Here is a 13,640-nt window from a genome sequence, read left to right on the forward strand (position 1 = left end):
TCATGTTTAATAACAAACTGAGGGGCAAGATCAAGAACGACAAAATCTTGAGGTGGAGAATCGAGCTTTCCACCTATGATTATGAGATCTTGTACCGGCCCGGTAAACTGAACGACCCCCCTGATGCTCTTTCACGCATTACATGCGCCAGCGCGCAAAGTGATAGACTTCAGACCCTCCACAATGACCTCTGCCACCCCGGAGTCACCAGACTCTACCATTTCATTAAGGCCCGCAACCTGCCATACTCCATCGAGGAGGTCAGGACCATGACCAGGAACTGCCAGATCTGTGCTGAGTGCAAACCGCACTTCTATAAGCCGGACAGAGCAAGCCTGATCAAGGCCACCCGCCCCTTCGAGCGTCTGAGCATCGACTTCAAGGGGCCCCTACCGTCATCCGACCGTAATGTGTACTTCCTCAACATCGTTGATGAGTACTCCCGTTTCCCCTTTGCCTTCCCCTGCCCAGACATGACCAGTAACACGGTCATTAAATGCCTGAACAAACTCTTCGCCTTGTTCGGGTTCCCGAACTATATACATAGTGACCGGGGCGCCTCCTTCATGAGCGAGGAACTCCGTCAGTTCCTATTGGAGAGGGGTATTGCAGCAAGCAGGACCACCAGCTACAACCCCCGAGGGAACGGCCAGGTGGAAAGAGAGAACGCGACGGTATGGAAGGCCACCCTCTTAGCCTTAAAGTCTAAGGGCCTCCCAACCTCCCGCTGGCAAGAGGTCCTCCCGATTGCGCTGCACTCCATCCGGTCACTACTTTGCACTGCCATTAACACCACCCCCCATGCCCGAATGTTTGTCTTCCCCAGGAAGTCGACTACGGGAACCACCCTACCAACCTGGCTGACCTCTCCGGGACCCGTCTTGCTGCGAAAGCACGTGAGGGCCCATAAAACGGACCCCCTGGTCGAGAAGGTGAACCTCCTGCACGCCAACCCCCAGTACGCCTATGTGGCTTACCCAGACGGACGGGAGGACACTGTCTCCTTACGAGACCTCGCACCCTCACCCCCCCCTCCCAACCCCCCGAGTCCAGCCGAGGTAGACGGCATGCCGGAACCCCACGAGCCTTTGCCGACTACGCAGACACCAGCTTTAACACCGGATAATGTAACACCGCCGCTGCGACGATCGGAGAGGCTAACGAAGCCTCCGGACAGACTGACATACCAGAGCTGGTAATACACTTCACCCCGCCGGACTCTAATCTAAACAAGGGGTGAATGTGGTAAACCACTGTTATAGTTATCACTGTATATTGTTCTCACTGTTCTCACTGTCACATCACTACACGAGGTCGCCTCTTGTCGCACTGTTATACCTGGGCTGACCACCTCCGACTCCGCCCATTACCTGCCCAGGTATAAAGGTAGCTGACTGGCTAGTATTCCTCCCTGTTGGATCGGATCACCCACGAGGGTGGGCTCTGTTATTTAGCCAATAAAAACCTTCAGTTACGTTCTTAACTCGTCGCCTTTTATTGGACTAATTGATAGGCATATCAGACCTTGTTAAACCCGCCCAGCGGGCTCAGCAGACCAATTAAGGGACACCTGGTTACTGGTGACGTCAGCAATTGACATTTCATCTGTCAAGAGCTTTTGACAGATGAAAAATCAGCGTTTGACAGCTCTGTGAAGCTGTCAAACACTGACAATCTGTCTTCTAACTGGAGTCCTTCTACTCAGACTCAGTTAGAGAGCTCTCCAGACCAGAAAGCAGAGGCTGCAGCTTTTGACAGTTCAGTGGCCATTCTGCTTTCTGTGCCGGTGAGCTGAGGGACTCCCGAGAACTGAAGGAAGGAAGCCTGCAGGAGAAAGTAAAGGTAAGTAAAACTTATTAAAACACTTTGCACTTACCTCACACACTTACCTCTGCACACACGCACCAATCACTCACCTACACAAAGGACATCTCGACCCCTCCAACCCCTTCAGACCGACGGTCCACCTCGCTAACTTGGCGTGGTTCGGAGCCATTGGACAGCCCACACTTCAGGGCTAAAAATAGGGATTAGGCAAAAAACTGCCTGTTAACTACCTGTTAACAGGCTGTTAATTGGCACTAATCCCCTTCCCACCTCGGGGAGGCGGCTCCCAGCACAGGTCGGATACCCGCCTCCTGGGACATTGGCACGGAGGCGGGTTGGGGGCGGGATGGGTTCCTGCCCCCCCCGATTCTGCAATTTTCCCACCACTCCCGTCTCCAAACCCGCCTCCTTGGTGCTTGGAAAATCGAGCCCATGGAATAGACTGCTTTCTCCTTTCACATCTGTTCGTATTGAATTACATTTGGCACTGATCAGCCCAAATGCAAACCCTGTCAAACTCTCTTTGTAGAACCTTTGCTGCTCGCTCTGAGTCTACAGTACCCACCCCCCTCCCCCACCCACTCCCGACTTGGTGGGGGGGAATTTTATCCCACTCCGCCTGACAGGAACAAGACTACGGGACCTTTACAATGGAGTGGTCAGCCTTACCGCCCCATTCCAGCTGTAATCTCGCTGGCCACCATTTTAACTGCTCACTGCAGTAAGGTGGCTGTGGTGCCCACTGGAAACAGGCAGGACGCAGGAGCCTCGTGGATCTATGCAAATTGGGGTCACATGACCTCAATGGGATCTTGATTGCTTTTTTACCTGAGCCTGAGAGGGGAAGCCACGGTGGTTTTGCCTTCAGGTGAAGCAGATCAGCAGATCTCGGGAGGATGAAAAAGCTCTCCAGGGTAAGTGGGATACTTTCCTTATTGCGGTCAACAGGAGCGGGAGTGCTCTTCCAGGCCCCAACAAGGAACATCGTAGCCTTCCCTGGCCTGGACTCTCTCTCTCTTCCCTCCAATCAGACCCTTCCAAAACTCCCACCCCACCACTTACTTGCTTGCCAGCGAGCCTTCCTTTGACACTGGCCAGTGGCCTGAGGCCATCCAAACGTCCCCTCCTGACCTGTCAGTTGGCTGTCACTTTCCGCCCATTTTGGGCAGGCAACTGACTAGTGACATGTCGATGACTTTGGGCCTCAAAACGTATGCCTGCAAGTATGTTTCGTCTCACCATCTACCCGCTCAAAACCCGCTGGGAATAAAATGTTTTGTAAATTTAGCAATCTTGTATTTAGATTACAATTCCAGGTTATTTTAACATACCAGGAACAGGAGGGATCTTAACGTGGATTTGTGGGTACCCCACTCAATACCTCCCCCATTTTGTGACCTAGCTCTCCTTATAGCTATTCTCTGCTTTCTTCTCTTCAGCCAGTGGCTAATCCACACCCAACATTTACCCTTGATACCCAGAGACCTTAAAATGTAAAAGGAGCTTCTCATGATATTTTATCAAAGTTTTTTGGATCTATGGCATATGTCTTCCACTCTAACCCCCCCACCTCACTCCCTCACTCCCCTCCACCATTATATTGTGACATCAATTCCGCAAAAGATTTTTGCGATTGATCAGGCCAAATCTATCCCGTCCGAAACCTTGCTGGCTCCCATTTATTCAGATTTTTTTCATACAGGTGCTCTTTAATTTTAATTCTGATGACTGTATCTCCACTGATTATTTGCATTTACCTCTCTTTTCTTTCCCCTGGCTATCCTACACTACAAAACCTCTGTAATGAGCTGCTGTGGTTAGTGGCTGCAGAAAGTGATACCACTATTCCTGGCCAGAATGGAGACCGCACTGCTGTAAGTGATTGATTTTATGCACATAATTTGTATTATGTAACTATCTTCCACTCACTGCATTTTGCTGGAGAAATAACCCTGCTTTTATCAGGAGACTTTGCTGTAGGTTCGGTCATGAGTTCTGTTTGCTGTACTTCATAGAGACTCTTTTTAAAATAGATTCTGTTTGCTGAGTAAATAGGCGTTGTTCGCTGGAAAATAGACTGTTTGCTGTAAGTCCTGCCCCGCCGGCAACTCATTGGTTGCACACTGCTGTCAATGCTCACTTCGATGATTAATACCCTATTACCACTGTGCAGCCAAGCAGCATTGACCCAGCGCCAGTGGTCACACACTGATTCGCTCTTTGTTGTCTCTCTCTCTCTCTCTCTCTCTCTCTTTTGGCTTTCTCACTGTTCCAGCTCATGCTGGCACACGATTGATTTTATCTATAAATATGTTGTGCAGAGTTGAGCCAGCCTATGTGCAGCTAATTGCTTTCCCATTTGGCAAAGTGCAATGCTTCAAAACTACAGGACTTGTTATTAGTCTGCATTATGGGAATGAGAACTGTTACTGCCACAATCCTGGGCCACCCAGTATTTTAGGCCTGGGAAATATGTCCCAGTCGCCTCAGCCAATATCGGCCCTGTGCCTTAAGTTAACACGTAACTTCGCTGTTTGGAGTTATTACTATGCCCCTAATAAACATTATGGGCTCAATTTTGCCAGTGTGGGTGGGCTGGGGCGTCAGGTGGCATTCGTGTCAGGACCCCGACTCCGAAGTGAAGTGAGGAAAAAGTGCGATTTTTCCCTAATTGGGCAATTGATTTCCAGCGTGTGGGAACCCCTGGCCCAATAAGTCTTTTCATACAGAAAGTCGCCTCCGATGACGTCATCAATGCTGCTGGATTTAAGGCCTGCAAGCAGCCTTGCTTCTTCTGGAGATTGCAAGCTTTATGGTGATTGTAGTAAGGAATTCATTGATCGACTATATCCAGCAGCAGGCAAAAGTGTGTTCCACGCTTCGATGAGCCCTCCCTCCAAGCTCTGGTGGAGGGAGCAAGATCGAATAAGGAGGTGGTCTTCCCTTCCTCAGGGAGAAAAAACCCACCCCAGCAGACTAAAGCTGTGTGGCTGCAAGTGGCCCAGGAGGTCAACTCCATATCGATGAGCCGCAGAACCTGGCTGCAATGCAGGAAGAGGTTTCATGACCTTCTCCGCACAGGAAAAGTGAGTATGACTTTCCCATCTCCCTCAATCTGATCCCCATTGCCTCTCCTCACCAGCACTCTTTGTTGCCAACCTCTTCCTCCACATCCCACTTGACACTTACATCCTTGCACCCTTACCCAGTGCCTCTCTCTCTATGGTCACATTCACTTAACTATTCGACCATGTAGCCCTCACACTCCCTATCACTGTGATGCAACAACAACAACAACTTACAACACACATGGAGGGCCCTTTGTCTCCTTCTAAGCATTTATGCTATGCATTCTCTACACTCACTCCTTCATTCTCACTCAAACTCCACTTGTGTCCCTCATTGCAGGAAAAGAGAGCCCACAATAAGAGGGAAAGAGCCATGACAGTAGGAGGGCCACCCTCAGTAGCCCAGCTCACCGCCTGGGAGGAGGCGGCCCTGGAAATCGCCGGGATCAAGGAGGATTCCCAAGTGGGGGCAGACAGACAGGCGCATCACAGCAAGCTGGTGACAGAATAGTTTGGCATCTCTCTCATTGACATTGTATGAGTCACTGATAATGAATCTGATGATCTAACAGATTGACTTATGATCATCTGCACTATTCAATGTGCATGTAACCTTGACCTCACATCTCTAACTCTTTCCTTTACTCCCCCACAGGACCATCGAAAGCCCCCGTCCCCACTGTCCAGGAGGAAGAGCCTGAGTTTCCAGACTCCTCAGAGGAAGCTGCAACCTCTGAGGGCGCAGCGTCAGCAGAATCCAGCGCACCCAGCACCAGCGCAGACACTCACACCTCGGTGGGGCCTTCGCGAGATAGAGTAGTGTTGGCACCTGGTGTATCACAGATCACAAGTGAGCATCAGCAGATGGTGGAGGCAGGGACAGCAGTGGAGAGTCCTCCTCGTCAGAGGGTGCAGGATTCTCCCAGCTCAGCTCAGCTGCATGTCGACCCTGTGCCTCCGGGTCCATCCAGAAGGAGAGCGGTGCTGGAACTCCAGGAACAGGTGCAGGAGTCTCTGGCAGGTTTTGTCCCCAGGATCGCTGTGAGTGTGGAGCGAATGGCGGAGTCCATCGCGAACATGAGCAGAGCCTTTGTGGAGGCATTGGCGCATGAATGCATCAGCGCGGAAAGGATGGCAACCTCCATGGAAAGGATGGCTAACTCTGTGGTAAGGCTGGCTACTGTAGAGGACAGGATGGCTACGGCCATGGAGGAGCTTTGTCACCAGGGTCTTGAAAACATGGTCATTGTTCAGAATAGAATGACATCTCTTGAGGAGCGATGGTCAGCTATTGAGCATAGAAACCAGACCTTCATGAAGTCCTCATGGCCCCCCTGAAATGCAGCAAGGTACTGTCAATCCACTTGCTAGTGTCAGGAATGACCCAGATTCTGCCTCGCCTCGCCACCAGAGGGCACCATGAACTCTTAATTGTGTCCTTCTTTATTCCTAATTGTACTCACCTGTGCATGGTTATATGCCTACTATTTAAGTGGTGCTCAGTTTATGTTCATTGCTCAGTCTTGAGTTTCACTGCCTTGTGATACCGCTTGCTGGCCTGCTAGTCTGTGTCTGTGTCTGTGTCTGTGTCTGTGTCTGTGTCTGTGTCTGTGTCTGTGTCTGTGTCTGTGTCTGTGTCTGTGTCTGTGTCTGTGTCTGTGTCTGTGTCTGTGTCTGTGTCTGTGTCTGTGTCTGTAGTTATTTTGTTTATTTCAAGTAAAGTCTATCTTTGTTTTTGCAACCTAACCTCTGCCTCAGTTTGCCTTACTGCAGTTGGGTTCACCAAGTTCCAGTCCTCACAGCAAGACTGAGCCAAAACATGGACCCAGCAGAGAAGGACCAATGGCTACGGCAAATCTTTGAACAGCTACAACTGATCTTGGACGAACTGCGGTGCCTCGCCACGTCATTCTCCCGAAGCCAGAGACAGCTGGAGGCCCTCGTCATTGCTTTCCATCAGAGCCAGAGCCAGAGTCAGGTGATCCAAGCTGCTCCAGCACCGTTACCCGCTCCTCCGGTTTCGCCTCCCCCTCTGAAAGAACCCCGATTACCTGCACCCGAGCGCTACGACGGTAACCCAGGAGGATGTCGAGGTTTTCTAACCCAGTGTTCCCTGGCTTTCCAACTGCAAGGTTCATTATTTCCCAGTGACTGTTCCCGAGTGGCCTACATCATTTCGCTACTCACCGGCAAAGCACTTACCTGGGCTACGGCTGTCTGGGAACAGCAAACTCCGGCATGTTCAAACTACCAACTTTTCTCTGAGGAAATGAGAAGGGTCTTTGATCATCCTGTCAGTGGGAGAGAGGCATCTAACAAACTGCTTCGGCTTCGCCAGGGGGCTCGTAGTGCTGCGGACTACGCTATTGAGTTTCGCACTCTCGCTGCAGAGAGCCAATGGAATTCGGAGGCGCTCATCGCCACTTTTTGCCACGGTCTCACGGATGAAATCAAGGACGAACTGGCTTCCAGAGATCCGGTGAGTGATTTGGAGTCTCTTTTTGATATCTCCATTCGAGTGGATAATCGTCTCCGTGAGAGGCGAAGAGAACGCCACTCCTTTTTCACCCCGCTTCCGGAGACCAGAGCCTTCCCTGCTTCGAAGCCATCCGAGAACCTCCGAGCCATCCCGAGTCCATCTTTGACTGATCCAGAGGAGCCCATGCAGTTGGGAGTAACTCATCTCTCGCAGCCTGAACGTGATCGCCGAATGAGAGAGGGATCTTGCCTCTATTGTGGGGAACCGGGCCACTTTCGCTCTTCTTGCCCAAAGTTGGTGGGAAAAGCCAGGGCTCGTCCAAGACGGAGGGACCTGAGATGAGCGTAGCCATCTCTCCCGGCCCCACTGTTTCTAGGGTCCTGCTGGCATCCTCCCTTTTCTGGGGCAATCAACAACATAATCTTAAGGCCCTGGTGGATTCTGGGTCTGATGGTAACTTCATGGATCTAGGTTTAGCCAAACAGCTCAAGATTCCCCTGACCCATCCTGATCACCCCCTCACTGTTATCGCCCTGGATGGAAGACCCCTGGGCTCTGGAACTATTCACCATCTTACTGCCCCCCTGTGTTTGGGCGTGGAAGGACAACATTTCGAGACCATCCAATTCTCCCTTATCCACTCTCCCGAGTTTCCATTAGTTCTGGGTTACCCTTGGTTGGCCTGCCATAATCCACGCATGGATTGGGCCGCTGGCTGGCTTACGGAATGGGGCTCCGCCTGCCATACCACCTGTCTTCGCTCCAAGTCTCCTTCCCAGCCCCAGGAGTCCCCATCGCACTCTGAATTGTCCCGAATGCCTCCCGAGTATGAGGATTTAAAAGAGGTCTTCAGTAAGGTTCGAGCCACATCACTTCCCCCTCATAGGCCATATGACTGTGCCATTGATCTCCTGCCTGGGACATGCCCACCTAGGGGTAGGATCTTCTCCCTTTCTGCTCCAGAGACCGCCGCCATGGAGGATTACGTCCGCGACGCCCTCGCCCGCTGGCTTCATTCGTCCGTCCACCTCTCCTGCTGGTGCCGGTTTTTTCTTCGTGAGTAAGAAAGATGGAGGTCTCCGCCCCTGCATCGACTACCGTGGCCTTAACAGGATTACTATAAAAAACCGTTATCCTCTTCCGCTCATGTCGACTGCCTTCGAGCTACTACAGGGAGCCACAGTCTTCACAAAATTGGATCTCCGCAACGCCTACAACCTCATCCGCGTCCGCGAAGGGGACGAGTGGAAGACGGCATTCAACACACCTACTGGGCACTGAGAACCTGGTCATGCCCTTTGGATTGACCAACGCCCCTGCTGTGTTCCAGGCGCTCATCAACAACGTCCTCCGAGACATGCTGAATCGCTTTGTCTTTGTCTACCTGGATGACATTCTCATTTTCTCCAAAACTCTTCACGATCATGTCCAGCATGTAAGGCAAGTCCTGCAACGTCTGCTTAACATCCTCTTGTTTGTCAAGGCTGAGAAGTGTGAGTTTCATGTTTCCACGGTTTCATTTCTGGGCTTCATCATCTCCAGCGGCAACATCCAAATGGACCCTGGCAAGACCCAAGCTGCCCGAGATTGGCCACCACCCACCTCTCTCAAACAGGTGCAACGTTTCTTGGGGTTTGCTAATTTCTATCGGAGATTCATCAGGAACTTCGGCACCATTGCTGCCCCTCTCAACGCCCTCACCAAAACCGCTTCCACCCGCTTCAGTTGGTCCGCTGAGGCTGCGCAGGCTTTCGAGGATCTCAAGCGGCGCTTCACGTCTGCTCCTGTCCTCGTGATTCCGGATCCCTCACTCCCCTTCATTGTCGAGGTGGATGCCTCTGATATAGGAGTGGGTGCCGTTTTGTCCCAGTGGTCTAACGACAACAAACTGCACCCTTGCGCCTTCTTTTCTCGCCGACTCACTCCTGCAGAACGAAACTACGATATTGGGGACAGGGAACTACTAGCAGTTAAGTTGGCATTGGAGGAGTGGAGACATTGGTTGGAGGGGTCTAAACACCCGTTCATTGTCTGGACTGACCATAAGAATCTGGCCTATATCCAGGGGGCCAAACGGCTTAACTGTCGTCAAGCTCGCTGGGCACTGTTTTTCAATCGTTTTGACTTTGTCCTGTCATACCGTCCAGGATCCAAGAATCTCAAGCCTGATGCTCTCTCCAGGCAATTTGATCCACCCGAGCGGGAGAGACAACCAGAACCTATTCTTCCTACTTCTCGAATTGTAGCACCGGTTCACTGGGGGATCGAGACACTGGTCAGAAAGGCGCAACAGAGGGAGGCAGACCCTGGCAACGGCCCACCCGGTCGCCTTTTTGTTCCCAACACGGCACGCTCAAGTCCTGCAGTGGGGGCATTCGTCGTGACTCACCGGTCATCCAGGCACATCCAAGACGCTGGAGTTCCTTCGCAGAAGGTTCTGGTGGCCCACCATGGAGAAGGACGTAAAGGCGTTCGTGGCAGCTTGTGCCATTTGTGCACGAAACAAGAACCCTCGATCTCGCCCCCAGGGGTTGCTGCATCCTCTCCCCATTCCCACCCGCCCCTGGTCACACCTCTCTGTGGATTTCATCACAGGCCTTCCACCGTCTCAAGGCAACACTGTCATTCTGGTCATCGTAGATCGCTTCTCCAAAGCCTGTCGCTTTCTGCCCTTGCCCAAGCTTCCCTCAGCCCAAGAGACAGCCGAGCTCATGGTCCAGCATGTTTTCAGGTTGTTCGGTTTGCCTCTTGACATCGTCTCTGACCGTGGTCCACAATTCGCCTCCTGGTTTTGGAGGGCTTGCTACAAGCTCATTGGAGCTACTGTCAGCCTTTCCTCGGGTTTCCACCCTCAGTCTAACGGTCAAACTGAACGGATCAATCAAGACCTGGAGACGACCCTGAGGTGTCTCGTGTCCACTAATCCTGCGACCTGGAGTCGTCACATCGTCTGGGCTGAGTACACGCACAACACGTTGCGCTGCTCCCCCACAGGAATGTCGCCGTTCGAGTGCCAGTTCGGTTTTCAGCCTCCACTGTTCCAGGAGCAGGAGCTCGAGGTGGGGGTTCCCTCTGCGGAGAAGTTTGTCCAGCGCTGTCGTCGGACCTGGAGGAGAGCGCGGCTGGTCTTACAACGAGCTTCTCGGCAACGACAGATCCAGGCCAACAAGCGGCGCAGACCGGCTCCTTCATTCCATCCTGGTCAGAGGGTCTGGCTTTCTACGCAGGATCTCCCGCTGCGAGTGGAGTCCCGCAAGCTGGCGCCCCGTTTCATCGGTCCCTTCACGGTGTTGAGGAAGGTCAACCTGGTGACCTACCGTCTCCAGCTGCCCCGCTCCATGCAGATTCATCCTACCTTCCATGTCTCCCGGCTCCGGCCAGTGGCCATCAGTTCCCTGGTACCCAGATTCTGCCTCGCCTCGCCACCAGAGGGCACCATGAACTCTTAATTGTGTCCTTCTTTATTCCTAATTGTACTCTCCTGTGCATGGTTATATGCCTACTATTTAAGTGGTGCTCAGTTTATGTTCATTGCTCAGTCTTGAGTTTCACTGCCTTGTGATTCCTCTTGCCGGCCTGCTAGCCTGTATCTGTGCTGTTGTTATTTTGTTTATTTCAAGTAAAGTCTATCTTTGTTTTTGCAACCTAACCTCTGCCTCAGTTTGCCTTACTGCAGTTGGGTTCACCAAGTTCCAGTCCTCACAGCTAGCTCTGAAGTGGGGCTGACCCATGAGAGGGATGTTGGTGGCAGACAACAAGGAAGTGGGGGCTCCTCTCCAAGCGCTCACATGACCATGCCACTGCAAAGCCCTCGGTCAGAGCCCCACCAGAGTCCTAACCCAACTGAGATGGGCGTCTCAGGCACTGCACAGCCGCAGGAGCAGCAGACTGTTGCCGAGCCCTCACAGGTTTGCAACCCCAGAGGACGGCCACCAAAGGTATCGAGACAGGAGCAGCATGAAAGTGAGCAAGGGACCTCCACATCTGCTGAAGCCACAGGGGAAGCACCACGTAGGAGCATGTGTAAAAGGAAGATAATGCACAAGGGTCGTGAGTTGGGTGCTGTGATGTATTGTATTTAGACCAGCCATTCTTGTCATGGTATCATAAACAGATTTGATGGCAAACTGTTGAAGTTGTGGCCTGTGTCATTTCGCAAATGGGACTTTCACATTGAGGGCTTAGGGCGACTTGCAATTGTCAGTATGGTGGTCAGAGTGATAGGAATCCGCAGGTTCTTGTCTGTTGTCGATGCTCTGCTCTGGTAAGAATGTGCGAGACAAATGTGTTTGATTGTGCAGGCTAAGCAAATCTGGCCAACATGAGGGCATCCCTTGCATCTCAGGCAGCAATGTGGTCGCACTCTGGCACCTTCTGGCCTGTGCAGTTTCAGGTGGGTGAGCAGCAGCTTGGCACTCCTGTTGCTCCTGCTGTTGGTGCTGCTGTTGTTCAGGGTTCTGCTGCTGCCACGGCTGGTCTTCGTCCGAATCTGATGTCCAGGAGGAAAGGAAATAAATGGTTCCCATGCTTCTGCTATATACCTCAGTTGAGGAAGTGCTCAGTCAAGGTGGGGAGAGGGGTTTCCCAGGAGGTCACACTGGAGCTGGGTCTCAGGCTCCAAACTTCCACAACAATGAGTAGGCCGCTAAAAGTTCCCCCAGACTTGAGACAACAAAGTTCTGCCACCTGCAAATGATGATTGCTGAAAACTCCTTTTTAATGGTGGAGCTGCAGCTGTTACTAAGCAATCCACTTGTGAGGTCGCCAGGATTACCTGGCATGTTCCAGAGGAGGCGTGTAGGATGGGGGAAATGTCTAAAAATCAGAAAGGCCCCTCAAAATTGGATTATAGAGGCAATTAAGCGGTTGTTAAGGGCCTTAAGGGACTATCCCGCCTCTTGGAGGCAGGATGGAAACGGGGTCTGAAACCCCGATTCTGGAAAAATAGCATGGAGGCGGGATCGGGCCCGCACACCATTTTTTGTGATTTTAACACCTCACACGCCTCCAATCCTGCTTCCTCGGGCCTGGCAACATCGAGCCCTATTACTTACATTTGGCTTCCGAAACACCAGGGGGGCTAAATTGGATAGCCTCCGAAAACGAGTGCGGGGATCACGATGCACGATTAACCTGCGCCCATTGATGGCGACGCAGGCAGCACGACAACATCGTGCTCATTTAAATTATTTCAGCGTCCAGCCACTACTGTCCACACTGTTCATTGTCTGGACGCATCAGCAGGGGCCAATATCATGAGAGGCTAGCACCAGTTAAACCTAGCCTTTTTTTTTATTCGTTTATGCGATCTGGGCGTCGCTGGCAAGGCCAGCATTTATTGCCCAGCCCTAGTTGCCCTTGAGAAGGTGGTGGTGAGCCACCTTCTTGAACTGCTGCAGTCCGTGTGGTGAAGGTACTCCCACAGTGCTGTTAGGGAGGGAGTTCCAGGATTTTGACCCAGCGACGATGAAGGAACGGCGATATATTTCCAAGTCAGGATGGTGTGTGACTTGGAGGGGAACTTGGAGGTAGTGGTGTTCCCATGCGCCTGCTTCCCTTGTTGGAGGGAAAGTCATTGATGAAGCAGCTGAAGATGGTTGGGCCTAGGACACTGCTCTGAGGAACTCCTGCAGCGATGTCCTGGGGCTGTGATGATTGACCTTCAACCACCACAACCATCTTCCTTTGTGCTAGGTACGACTCCAGCCAGTGGAGCGTTTTCCCCCTGATTCCTACTGACTTCAGTTTTACTAGGGCTCCTTGATGCCAGACTCGGTCAAATGCTGCCTTGATGTCAAGGGCAGTCACTCTCACCTCACCTCTGGAATTCAGCTCCTTTGTCCATGTTTGGACCAAGGCTGTACTGAGGTCAGGAGCTGAGTGGTCTTGGTGAAACCCAAACTGGGCATCAGTGAGCAGGTTATTGGTGAGTAAGTGCCGCTTGATAGCACTGCTGATGGCACCTTCCATCACTTTGCTGATGATTGAGAGTAGACTGATGGGGCGGTAATTGGCCGGGTTGGATTTGTTCTGCTTTTTGTGGACAGGACAAACCTGGGCAGTTTTCCACATTGTCGGATAGATGCCAGTGTTGTAGCTGTACTGGAACAGCTTGGCTAGAGGCACGGCTAGTTCTGGAGCACAAGTCTTCAGCACGATAGCTGGGATGTTGTCGGGGCTCATAGCCTTTGCTGTATCCAGTGCGCTGAGCTGTTTCTTGATATCACGTGGAGTGAATCGAATTGGCTGAAGACTAGCTTCTGTGA

The sequence above is a fragment of the Somniosus microcephalus genome, chromosome 9, assembly GCF_052327205.1.
Source record: "Somniosus microcephalus isolate GS21.2 chromosome 9, FLI_Smic_1.0, whole genome shotgun sequence".
NCBI classification, from domain to species: domain Eukaryota; kingdom Metazoa; phylum Chordata; class Chondrichthyes; order Squaliformes; family Somniosidae; genus Somniosus; species Somniosus microcephalus.